This window comes from Penaeus japonicus, unplaced genomic scaffold (assembly GCF_977035675.1).
Source record: "Penaeus japonicus unplaced genomic scaffold, GWHDUDI00000001_assembly GWHDUDI00000016, whole genome shotgun sequence".
NCBI lineage: Eukaryota > Metazoa > Arthropoda > Malacostraca > Decapoda > Penaeidae > Penaeus > Penaeus japonicus.
In genome coordinates this window covers 35,277,403-35,289,902 of record NW_028234418.1, presented here as the reverse complement: position 1 = coordinate 35,289,902, position 12,500 = coordinate 35,277,403, and the positions used below count along the sequence as shown (strand labels likewise).

Sequence of the window (12,500 nt, the reverse complement as noted above, 5' to 3'; positions counted from 1 at the left end):
CCCCAACAAACTCCACATCAACCCCCTCCCCCCAACAAACTCCACATCAACCCCCCCTCCCCCCCAACAAACTCCACATCAACCCCCCTCCCCCCCCAACAGACTCCACATCAAAAGCCCAATAGATTCCACATTAATCAAAGCCTATAAAGCGGCCTTGTATCTCGCCATGTCGGAGGCGAACGCGCCGAGATGATAAACAAACGATACGGTTTGTGTTTACCGGAGGAAGAACACCCCCTTGTGAACTCCAACAGGATGTTACCTTTTCTCTTTTTTCTCTCTCTTTTTATGCATTGATTCGGTGTGGTTATTGTTTTTATTATGTGGGAGTGGGAGTGGGAGAGGGAGTGGGAGTGGGGGAGGGAGTGGGAGTGGAAAGGGGAATGCGAGAGATGGAGGGAGAGGGAGAGAGGGAAAAAGAGCTTAATTGATCAATTATTGACAACGAATATTACATTTTCTTTTTTCTCTCTCTCTTTTTATGCATTGTTATGTGTGGTTGTTGTTTTTGTTATGGGGTGTAGGAGTAGGAGTAGGAGTAGGAGTAGGAAAGGGAGAGAGAAAGGGCGTGAGCGTAGGAATAAGAGAGTGGAAGGAAATGGGGAATAAGAGAGGGAGTGGAAGAGAGAGAGAGAGAGAGAGAGAGAGAGAGAGAGAGAGAGAGAGAGAGAGAGAGAGAGAGAGAGAGAGAGAGAACGAGCGAGCGAGCGAGCGAGCAGAACGCAGTTATTGTGTACTGTACGTGAGGTTGATTTCTGCAACGATTCAGCGAGTCTTGTCAGCATGTGTTGTCGCGACTGTTGACTCATAGAATATTCTCTGTGTTGTTCCGCCTTATGTGTCCGATAAGCCAAGACTCCCTGTCTGGGCAGATATTTGCAACATGCCCTGTGACCATGCAACAGACAGTGGCCGGTAGAGTCTCGCTGGGGTAGCGGAGGGGGATGGGGATGGGGATGGGGAGGGGATGGTGAAGGGGGGGGGGAGGTAGGTGGCAGCCCGGAGCCAGAGTGGTGCAACAGGAACCGCTTATGATGATGGCAAGGGACGCGCAAGTACTCCCGGAGCAAGGGACCTCTGATGCTTTTGCTTCATGTCGCTGGATAGACAGCCTGCCGCGCCTCTTGGACGAGAACGTCACCCTAAACGACCTCTTTGTGAAGGGTGAAGAGGGAAGGGTGGGGGGGGGGGGTAGTACGGAGACACTACCTTGTGAAGGGTTGAGTCTGCTTATGAACTTAGATTCCTATTTAGAAAGGAAGTTTAGGCGAACTTCGTCGAAAGGAAGTTTGGATTAACTTCTGATCCTCCAAAATCCCATGAGGTTTGGCTGTGAAATCGTAGTTGTATTTCATTAGCATAAGGAGTGACTCATTGCACTGCCGCTGACAGGAACACGTACCTTGTCCAACACAAACAGACCCGCTCTGTTTACATACAGATCGGAACACCAACACCAGACTCGAGCAAAAAAGTAGACAAACACAAAGCCTATGTCTCCCCTCGTCTAAAAAATATATGTATTAAGAGTTAGATATTTAACTATGTCTCCCAAATAAAGGCAAGATATCGAAGTATAGAAAATGCCGACGGGCCAGACAGATGGTTGCTGTTGCTAGGAACAACGGCAGGCTCTGTGGTGTCGGTTCCGCCCCTCTCTGCCTTCGCCCAGGCGCCCGCGCGTACCTGACGTAGGTCTACTGATGAAAGCCAGGGCACTGCTAGGGGGCGTGGGGCACAGGGTATGGGGAGGAGAGTGGGGGAAGGCTGGGGCTGGGGCAAGGGAGGTGGGGCATGAGCTGGGACTGGGGGGGAGGGACTTGGGTATGGTGAGAGGGCCAAGGGTTGGGGCAGAGGAGGGAGGGGCATGGAGCCCGGGTATGATGTTGGGAGAGGACTTAGGGGTAGGGGTTGAGGCAGAGGGAGGAAGGGGTTAGGGGTCCAAGGCAGGCGAGAGCATGGGAGAGAGAGATTGCAACTATTTATTTACGATGTTTATTTTGTGTTTTGATTTAACATGGTCTTCTTTGATCTCGTGGCCAGAAGTCGTGGATGAGTTCTGGAGTGCATGGATGACTGATAGAATTGGTGAGTGAGTGATTGGGTAAGTGGCGTGAGGGAGGGGCTATGAGAGTGGGTGAGTAAGTGAGAGATGTCGACTGAAAGCTTGGGAAATGAGTGAACAACTGTGAGTCCATAACAGTGGATGTACGGATGAGTCATTGCATGAGTGAGTGATTGGATGTGTGAGGAAATGAGAAAATGACTTGGTAAATCATAATCGTCTTTCTCTCTTTCTTTCTTTCTTTCTTTGATTTACATTAATGAGTTCATGTAAGCGCATGGAAGATAGCGAGTGTGAGTGTATGTGCGCGTGGATGTATGTGAGTACGTGTGGATTATCCTGAAAGGTTTGGTCACACTCACGTCAGTGTTATGGGTTCAAGCAGCGGTCGAGGATGAGGTGGAGAAGAGAACAAAGTGTTCATCTGTTGACGCATTTTCGGCGGTTGTGTGAAGGAAGCTTCGCTGTGTACTGTTTGTTTATGGAGCCTCCGATACCTGGGGCTGGCGAGGGCTGTGGCGCCACGCATTTTTCTTCCCTTATCTCTTCAATCTCTCGTGTTTTTTTTTTGTGATCCATGCATATCTCTCTCTTCTATCACGTTTGTTGCTGGCTCTTTCTCGTGGCTCGGAAATTCATCTCTTGTTTAGCTTGTGGACGCAGAGCCAGTCCATGAATCTGCAGCTGCTATGCGATATAAACTCCCGCAGTCAATATTGATGAACAATTTCACATCGATCTGGAGGGGAGTTAGGGAGAAGGGGGGGCGGGGCGTATTGCATATTTTCTTTCCGGTTGTGTTTTTGCCATGAGGTCCCATTTGGCGCGATATCAGGGCTGCCACACACACACACACACACACACACACACACACACACACACACACACACACACACACACACACACACACACACACACACACACACACACACACACACACACACACACACACACACACACACACACACACACACACACACACACACACACACACACACACACACACACACACACACACACACACACACACACACACACACACACACACACACACACACACACACACACACACACACACACCTGCATAGAGGCAGCGGCTGGGGTTCGAGGAGGGACAGACCAACTCACAGGCAGGCACCAGAAGCAAAATATTTACCAGTATTGACGGAAGATTTACTCGTATAACGGCAGTAACAATGCAGGTTTTCTTACCTTGTGAGTGGCGAGGGGTAGATGGGGCTCTCGGTGGCACAACAAACCACAGTAAAGATCAGTGTGGGGGTTGATGTGGGAGTTGAGTGCTCTGTAGACGCCTTTACAGCTCAGGTGATTACTTTTTCTTTCTTCTTCTTTTTTTTTTTCTTCTTTTCCCTCCCACTGGAGGTGTGGAAGTAGAGTACGTTAGAACGTCAGAACGTTACATGGTTCTGAACACTCCTTGGGAAGGTATTTGTGGGGAGGAGGAGGAGGAGGAGGAGGAGGATAGGAGGGGGATAAGGTGGGTAGTATTGCCTGATGAGTTCTTTGACTCCTCCTTCACGTGTGTGTTAATATTAAACATGGCGAAGGTTAAGCCGTGCCTCACTCCTGGTGGCACGGTGCCTCTCCGGCGCCTCCTTACGGTGTCACTCACGCCCCGCACCCAAGACGCTCCGGGTGCTCCTCGACCCCAGGACGTGATTGCAGGAGATAGCCCGTCGCTTGCATCCGCTGTCCGTGACCTTGTGACCTATGACGGTGACCTAGTCTGATGAAAGCATATCTCTTGGCGTTCTTGGGTCCTTTGAGCGCCTCCGCCCACCCCCGCCTACGCCCCCCCCCTCCCGCCCACGCCCCCGTCCCCCCCGCCGCCCAATGAGTTTGATCAACGTTTTCTGGTGTGGCGGATGCCGGGCTATCGAGCAATGGCCACGATTCAAACCGTATGGTCGACCGCGGCGCCTGGGCACGGGCATTGTCGAAGACTGGCCGTGCAGTCGAAAGAATCAATGATCAGTGACGTCAGCGACAGAGCCGGCCAGAGATCAATGAAGGGATGGAGTGTCTCGCACCTTCACCAGGAAGTAGAGCTGCCTCTGCGAAGCGCTCATCCCCGCGCACAAACAAACACAACGACACATGCGCGCGCACGCACATTTTTGTCTCTTTCACACTCACTCACACTCACTCTCTCACTCCCGCTCCCTGCTCTCACCCCCACCCCAACTCCCAGCTCCCACCCCCCGCTCCCACTCCCACTCTTACTCCCACTCCCCACTCTCACTCCCACCCCCCGCTCCCACTCCCTACTCCCACCCCCCGCTCCCCCTCCCATTCTTACTCCCATCCCACTCCCACTCACACTCTCACACGCTCTTTCTCACGCTCACCCACCCATTCACCCACTCACCCACCCACTCACCCACTCACCCACCCACTCACCCACCTTATACTGCTCACATTGACACATTGCTCATACTAACACGCTCCTTACATTACTTCCACTCTCACTCTCACTCGCATTCGTCGTACTCATTTTCTCTCTTGCTCTTAGGCCTATGGGTCCTCTTCCTTTCTCTCCTTTTATCCTAGTGATACCTCCTCTTGCTTAGGCTTATTCTGTGTTTATCTCTCTCTCTCTCTTTCTCTCTCTCTTTCTCTCTCTCTTTCTCTCTCTTTCTCTCTCTTTCTCTCTCTTTCTCTCTCTCTCTCTCTCTCTCTCTCTCTCTCTCTCTCTCTCTCTCTCTCTCTCTCTCTCTCTCTCTCTCTCTCTCTCTCTCTCTCTCTCTCTCCCTCCCTCCCTCACTGATTTCCCTCTCTCTTTCTCTTTCTCTTTCTCTCTCTTTCTCCCTCTTTCTCCCTCTTTCTCCCTCTTTCTCCCTCCCTCCCTTTCCCTGCTCTACTCTCCTCCACCCACACTCCCGCCCACACCCTCCTACTCTCCTCCACCCACACCCACAACCGCCCACGCGCCCACATTTCTTCCAGAGCAGAGAGCTAATTCATGGCTTGGCTGGACCTCCCCGTCAAGTACAAGCGACCGAAGAAAGCTCGGGGTCGCTCAATGGACGCCTTGTTTACTAATCAAACACACTCCACAATGGAGGCGTTACGCTTCTTACTCTCTCTCCCTCTCTCGCGCTCTCTCTCTCACTCTCTCTCTCTCTCTCTCTCTCTCTCTCTCTCTCTCTCTCTCTCTCTCTCTCTCTCTCTCTCTCTCTCTCTCTCTCTCTCTCTCTCTCTCTCTCTCTCTCTCTCTCTCTCTCTAGTTCTCTCTCTCTCTCTCTCTCTCTCTAGTTCTCTTTCTCTCTCTCTCTCTAGTTCTCTTTCTCTCTCTCTCTCTCTCTCTCTCGAGTTCTCTCTCTAGTTCTCTTTCTCTCTCTAGTTCTCTCTCTCTCTCTCTCTCTCTCTCTCTCTCTCTCTCTCACTATCTCACTCTCTCACTCTCTCACTCTCGCGCTCTCTTTTTCTCTCTAGTTCTCTTTCTCTCTCTCTCTAGTTCTCTTTCTCTCTCTCTCTCTAGTTCTCTTTCTCTCTCTCTCTCTCTCTCTCTCTCTCTCTCTCTCTCTCTCTCTCTCTCTCACTCTCTCACTCTCTCACTCTCTCACTCTCGCGCTCTCTTTTTCTCTCTAGTTCTCTTTCTCTCTCTCTCTCTCTCTCTCTCTCTCTCTCTCTCTCTCTCTCTCTCTCTCTTTCTCTCTCTCTCTCTCTCTCTCTCTCTCTCTCTCTCTCTCTCTCTCTCTCTCTCTCTCTCTCTCTCTCTCTCTCTCTCTCTCTAGTTCTCTCTCTCTCTCCCTCCCTCCCTCCCTCCCTCCCTCCCTCCCTCCCTCCCCCCCTCCCTAACCCACCCCTCTGTTCTACATTCCCTACTTATCATAATCCTCTCCCATCGTACATGCAAGCACGCGAACACAAACACAAACACACACAAACACACGCGCAAAAACAACAATAACAACTATATTTTCGAAGATTTAGCCGAAGTGTTGTCGATTTGGTTAGATTTGCCGGCTCAGGGTCGTCAAATTTGCATAGTTTTAGGCGCTCTGTTGCAGGAGACGGGGATCAGTGTGGTTTTCGCAAAATGTTGCAGTAGGTCCTAGTTTTACTGTCCTAGATGTAAAGTTTTTGATTGACGCCTTTCCTTTTAATTTTTATTACACGTCTTTATTTTTTTCACTCTTTTTATTGGTGGTTGTATGTTTAACTATGCTTGTTATAATGTTGTTGTAGTTATTATTATCAGTATAATTATTGTTCCGTAATTACAATTTTTTCGTTCATGCCTCTGCTCCCCTTTTGTAATTTCCCCTCTCGCTTCCCCTCCTTCCCTGTTGACGGCCCTTTCATCCGGCGAATCACGCGTCCCAGGGTCCTTTGGCACGCACCCTCTCCTGACTGGCACCGGGGCATTCTTTTTCCTCCTCCACCCCCTCCTCTTCCTCCTCCTTCTCCTCCTACTCCTCGCGCGCCCTACATTACGCCCTCCATTCGTGGTGGAATTGAGGGCTCTTCCATATTTGGTATAATAACGCGTCCTATCTCCCTTTCTTCTTCTTCTTCTTCTTCTTCTTCTTCTTCTTCTTCTTCTTGTAATAGATTCACTCTTATGGATCAGGTGACGTGGCTGTCTTGACAGTCTTTGTCCCTTTTCTTCTTCTACCGCTACGACTACTTCTCTTTCCTTTCCTTTTCTTCTCCTTCTCCTCCTTCTCCTGCTCCTTCTTCTCTTCCTCATCCTTATCATCATCTTCCTCCCTTTCCTACTCCTCCCTCCTCTTCCTTCTTCTCTTTCTCCTCCCCTTCCCCTCCCCCTCCCTTCCTCCTCCTTCTCTTCCTCCCCCTCCTTTCCTCCTCCTTCTCTTCCTCCCCCTCCTCCTCCGCCTACCCCTTCCCTCTCGCTCTCTCCCTCTCCCACCTCCCCCTTCCCTTCCTCCTCCTCCTCCTCCTCCTCCTCCTCCTCCTCCTCCTCCTCCTCCTCCTCCTCTTCCTCCTCCTCCTCCTCTCCTCCCCTTCCTCCTCCCCTTCCTCCTCCCCTCCCCCCCCCTTCCTCCTCCCCTTCCTCCTCCCCTTCCTCCTCCCCTTCCCCTCCTCCTCCTCCCCCCCCATCCTCTTCCTCCTTCCTTTCCCTCCCCTTCCTCTTCCCTCCTGCTCCTCCTTCAGGAAGCGTGTGCATTATAAAATATACAAGGAGAAGGGGTAAGCTTAATCTACTCTACGTTCCATAAGAGGAGCGATAATGAAATGTTTGTGCGGTTCGACAGTACAAGGGAGGGGGGGGGGGGGTCGAGGTAGGATGGGGGTTGCGAGCTCGACTCTTGCAATGTTCGACAGATATGAAAAAAATAGCTAAAATACAATATGAACAATATTTCTGGAAAAAAATATACATGGTGGTGCTTTGGTACAGAATTCCATCTCATAGGAGAACAAACAAACGTAGTATGAACATGGTTTGGGAGTAATATGCAAGGCGGTTGTTCCATCCATACTGCGGTTAGGAAACACATCTCGTAATGAAAAAGTAAGGGAAGATATGCAATATGAACAATGATTCTGAAAAGCACGTAAAGTTTTTTTTCTATCCATACGATGGTTCAGAAACACATCTCATTTTGGAGGAGTAAAAAAACAAAATTGCAAAAAGGATATAGTATGAATAATGTTTCAGAAAAAAAATGCAAGGTAATTTTTTCCGTATTGCAGAGACGGGTTCTGGGGTTTTATAAAGTATTGTTTCATGTGTTAATTGTATTAAAGTAAACAGAAAATATAATTATTAGGATCAAACCTCCTTTGGTAAAGATCAAACAGTTTACAATAATCGTTTTTAAACAAAATTAAACTGAGAGATCTGTGTATGAGTTAAGGTTTGTTTTCGCATGCCTGACAACTTGTCATTGTCATCACCCTGACGAACACAGGCTATCAACTTGTTGAGCACTTTGAGTGTGTTTTATGGCCTAGTGTACTATGGCATGCATTCCTTCTCCTACCTTATCTTTGGTATTCTTGTCCCTCTCTGGAACCATGGTATCATACCGTTTTCTTGTTGGAATGGAGGTAGTCCTTACCATATCCTCTCCTCTCATGGTTTTCCTCTTCCTCCAACACTGTCATGATTTTCATTTTCGATCTCCTCCACCTCCCTCTCCTCCTCCTTCTTCTTCTTCTTCTTCTTCTTCTTCTTCTTCTTCTATTCCTCCTCCTCCTCCTTCTTCTATTCCTCCCTCTCCCCCTTCTCCTCCTCCTCTGCCACCACCCCCTCATCCCCTCCTCCTTCTCCTTATTCCTCCTTCCTCCTCCTCTGCGGCACCTCGACATTAGTCTTCTTACCCAACACTTGGCACTCTTGTTCTTCCTCTCTGGTGTCAGGGCGCACTCTACTTCTTCAGGTTCCAGTGGCACCCTTTCGCTCTTCTTACCAGTTCCAGTGGCATGCGAGCTCTCTTATCACCGGCTGCAATGGCCCTCTCTTTTACCAGTTGCAATGACACTCTCTTCTTAACGGTTACAGTGTAACTCTTCTTGTCGGTTGCAGTGGCACTCTCTTCTTACCAGTTGCAATGGCACCCTCAATCTTCCACCTTATTCCTGCAGCTGATGATATTTCTTCCCGTCCGGTTCTGGCAGGGCGGCCATTGTTCGTAGCAGATGATTTTTCGTACCCAGGCCGTCCCGTCATACAATTTAGTTAACAATATGTACCTGTCGTGCGTTTCACCTGTGAGCTCTTCATGGCACTGTGGCCTTTCCTTTTCGTTATGTTTTTTTTTATGTTTCTTTTTTTTTCTTTCTCTTCTTTTTAGGTCTTTTTTATGCGTTTTGGAGATAAAGATATTTTGGAGTTAAAGATGTTTTAGGTGTCTGTTTTTTCATGCTGTTTAAAGGTTCGTTTATTTTAATTGCTTTGATTAGGATGTTGAAGATACATGTTGCACTTCAAGAAGTACGTGGGAAGCTACTAGCATGTTACGAATGTTCATTGCCTGACACAAGCATGGAATGATGACGAAGTGTTTAATTACGAAGAATAACAACTCACGAAAAAAATTGTTTTAAATTAACATTACTTGCATTTTTGTGAGTACTTTGGTTTTCCACTCATTTCCACAATTGTGTTTTTCATATATTGTTTTTTGGGGAGTTGTTTGCTCAACTGTAGTGTTGCCGCGGCTTTCGGTGCAGCTGGAGATGGTGATGATGGTGACTAAATGTTAAATGATGATTTCTTTTGCTTTTATACATTTAAAGTTACACTCTATTGGAGATTTAAAGTCGCACCTTGCCCTAGAAGAACTAGCTGACGGTACGCACCATCTGCTCTCTTCAAATTGCAAAGAGTGAGGTCTTGGGTGTGGGAAGGCGGGGGAGGGGGGGTGATGGGGGAGAAGGTGGAGGGGAGACTTTAATTTGGGGAAGTGGGTGTTGGGAAGAAGGGGAAAGGAAAGAGAAAGGAAAGAGGTAAAAAGGGTTTGAGGAAGAGATGGAATTGGAGTAAGGGATAGAGGGGAAGGGAGAGAGGGAGAAGGAGAGGGAGAGGGAGAAGGATAGGGAGAGGGAAAGGGAGAGGGGATACTAAGATCTTAGAGGAAGAGATGGGAATGAAAGTTGAGATCGAGAGGAAGGGTGGGGGGGAGGGAGTACTAAGGTTTTGGGGGAAGAAATGGGAGTAGGGATGGAAGGTAGAGAAGGATGGGGTAGAGATAGAGGGAAGGGCAGGGGGTTCGTAGGGTTTATAGGGTGGGGGGGTGGGGGCTTATGAAGGGGAAGTTTAGAGTGTCGAGTGGTAAGTGATATCACGTGATACTCCAAATAAAAACCAAGTGGAATGAAGGGAATGTGTTTTTTTTATTGACAGTGTTATGGTGTGTTTTTTAATATGTGAGTGTGAGTGTGCTTTTGTTTATGAAAGTGAGTGCATTTGTGTGTATATATGCTGTATAAGTTGTGTGCGTGTGCGTGTGCGTGTGTGTGTGTGTGTGTGTGTGTGTGTGTGTGTGTGTGTGCCATTCATATTTTGAACGGAACTTCCAAGAACAAAAAGCAAACAAAAAATAATCTGGGAGGGAGAAAAAGAAAATGTCCAAAAGAGAGGAAAGCGGGTACCCTTTTTTGGAGCTGGGTACAAGTTGTGGTGATGGAGTGGCGAGAGCAGATGACGGAGTGAGGGCGAATGAACGTGAGGATGTAGAAGTGGCACTCCCTCTTCTTTCCTCTCCACCTTACCCCCCCCCCCCTCCTACCTTCGCATCTCACCTTCTCCTTTCTTATTACTCTTCATTTCTCTCCTCTCCATCTCTTCGTTTTCCTCCTCCTTCCCCCCCCCCACCGTTTCCCTATCTCCCCTCCGTCCTCTTCCCCGTCCCCAGTCTTTTCGCCCCCCATCTCCCACATTTCTCTTTTCTCCTCGCTCCCTCCCAATCTCCCCCTCTCCCCTTTTCTCCCTCCTGATCTCCCCCTCCCCTTCCCCCTCTCCCCCTCTCTATTTCCCTCTCCTTTTTTTTCAATTTTTACCCCCTTGCCCCCCTTTCTACTTCCCGCCCCCCTCTCTATCTCCAGCTTCTCCTCCCCCGCTCCCTATTCCTCTGCTTTCTTTGCCCTTAACATGCTAGATATCACTCGCCATATTGCCTCAGGTCGTCACCTTTACACCCGCCGTCTTGCCTCAGGTCATCCCCCTTACACCCTCGGATCCTTGTCCTTGCACGACTGTCGTCCTCATGACACGCCCCTCAGTCCCAAAGGGGGGAAATTCAGCACACAGAGTGTAAGCAGGCACTTCCTCGATCCTGTTTAAAGGGCTTTCGCTAAGGGTGTTATCTTGACACGACCCTGCCCAAAGGGGTGTCTCAAAGGGGGACAAGGTAATGACTCATCATGCCCTTCTCTTGTCACTTGTCATGTCACTCCCAAGTGCCACTCAATAACACTCTTCGACAAGTCACAACATACTTCGTTCCGTTCGTTCTAGATCTCACTGCGTCACGCCACAACCTCCTTTTGCTACACTGGTCCTCCTCCTCCTCCTTCCCTTTCTTCCTCTTCTCCTTTCCCTTCTCCCTCTCCTTCTCCCTCTCCTTCTCTTTCTCTTTCTCTTTCTCTTTCTCTTTCTCCTCCTCCTCCTCCTCCTCCTCCTCCTACTACTACTACTACTACTACTACTACTACTACTACTACTACTACTACTACTACTACTACTCCTGCTCTTCCTCCTCCTCCTCCTCCTCCTCTTCCTCCTCTTCCTCCTGATCTTCCTCCTCCTCCTCCTCTTCCTCCTCCTCTTCCTCCTCCTCCTCCTCCTCCTCCTCCTCCTCCTCCTCCTCCTCCTCCTCCTCTTCCTCCTCCTCCTTCCTCCTCCTCCTCCTCCTCCTCCTCCTCCTCCTCCTTCACTACCACCACCTGTCACACATTTTTACCACCTGTTACGCCGGCGTCACCACCTGCTACACGACACCTGGCGCACACGGAGCTTCCTACACGTCACGCTACACCCCCTCTCCCTCTCTGACTTCCTCTTTTTCTCCCTCCTCCTCCTCCTCCCCTTCATCCCCTTCCTCCCCCTCCCCTCTACCTCCTCCTGTTTCTCCCCCTCCAGTTCCTCTTCCTGTCCTTACACCACCCCCTCCCTCCCCTCCCCCCCCTCCCCTCCCCTCCCCTCCCCTCCCCCCCCAGAAAAAAGACCAAATAAAATCTCTTAAAACGTATTTACGTTTCCGCCGGGGATGATGGCCGCGTGTTTGCCGCGAAGCTTTGCGACGATGATCTTTGTTGGCCGAAGAAATTACGGCGTCGGGACACCCAGCGGCCATTCGCCTCGGATTAGTTTGGCCATGAGGGGTGTTGTCATTAGGGCGTGTGTGGCTGAGGTCTCTTTTCTGTTGTTTGTAATGGTGGGTGATGGTCTTTCTAATGGAGATTTTTTTTATTTTTTTTATTTATTTATTTTTTATTTATTATTGAAGAGCGGGATAGTGGTGGTGTTAATTAATGGTAATTTATGCGTCTATGGATTTTTTTTTTTTATACTTGTTATGGATGAGGTTAGGCTAATGGGGATTAATTTGGCCAAGGACTTTTATTTATATTTTAGTGGGCGCGATTTAAGGTTATTCGAGTTTTGTCATTCGTGTCATTGTGTCATAGAGAGTGATTTAGTGTCCTAAAAAACAAAGGGGGAAAGGCGAAGGAGATAGCGCAGGGGAAGGGGTGGAGGAGGGGTAGCTATCATACAGGGGGGGTTGGGGAAGGGGGTTGGGGGGAGGGGTTGGGGGAGGGGGGTAGGTGCTGTATTGTGAAGGGGTAAGGAGAGGTATGGTATAGGGGAAAAGGGCTTGGGAGGGAGGTAAAGGGAGGGGTTGGGTGGGTTTGGGGGGGGGGGGCTGAAGGCGTTATGTCGGTCACGACCCGTGAAGTCCGGTTCGGAATTTCCAGATTTTTATTGTGCGTTGAT

At 49.3% G+C, this 12,500-nt stretch overlaps 1 protein-coding gene across 17 annotated transcripts in view; it reads left to right on the top strand.

The window, feature by feature from the left end:
* Galphao (G protein alpha o subunit) overlaps positions 1 to 12,500 on the top strand; it is a 154,875-nt gene that overhangs the window by 61,774 nt on the left and 80,601 nt on the right. The window lies entirely within an intron of this gene.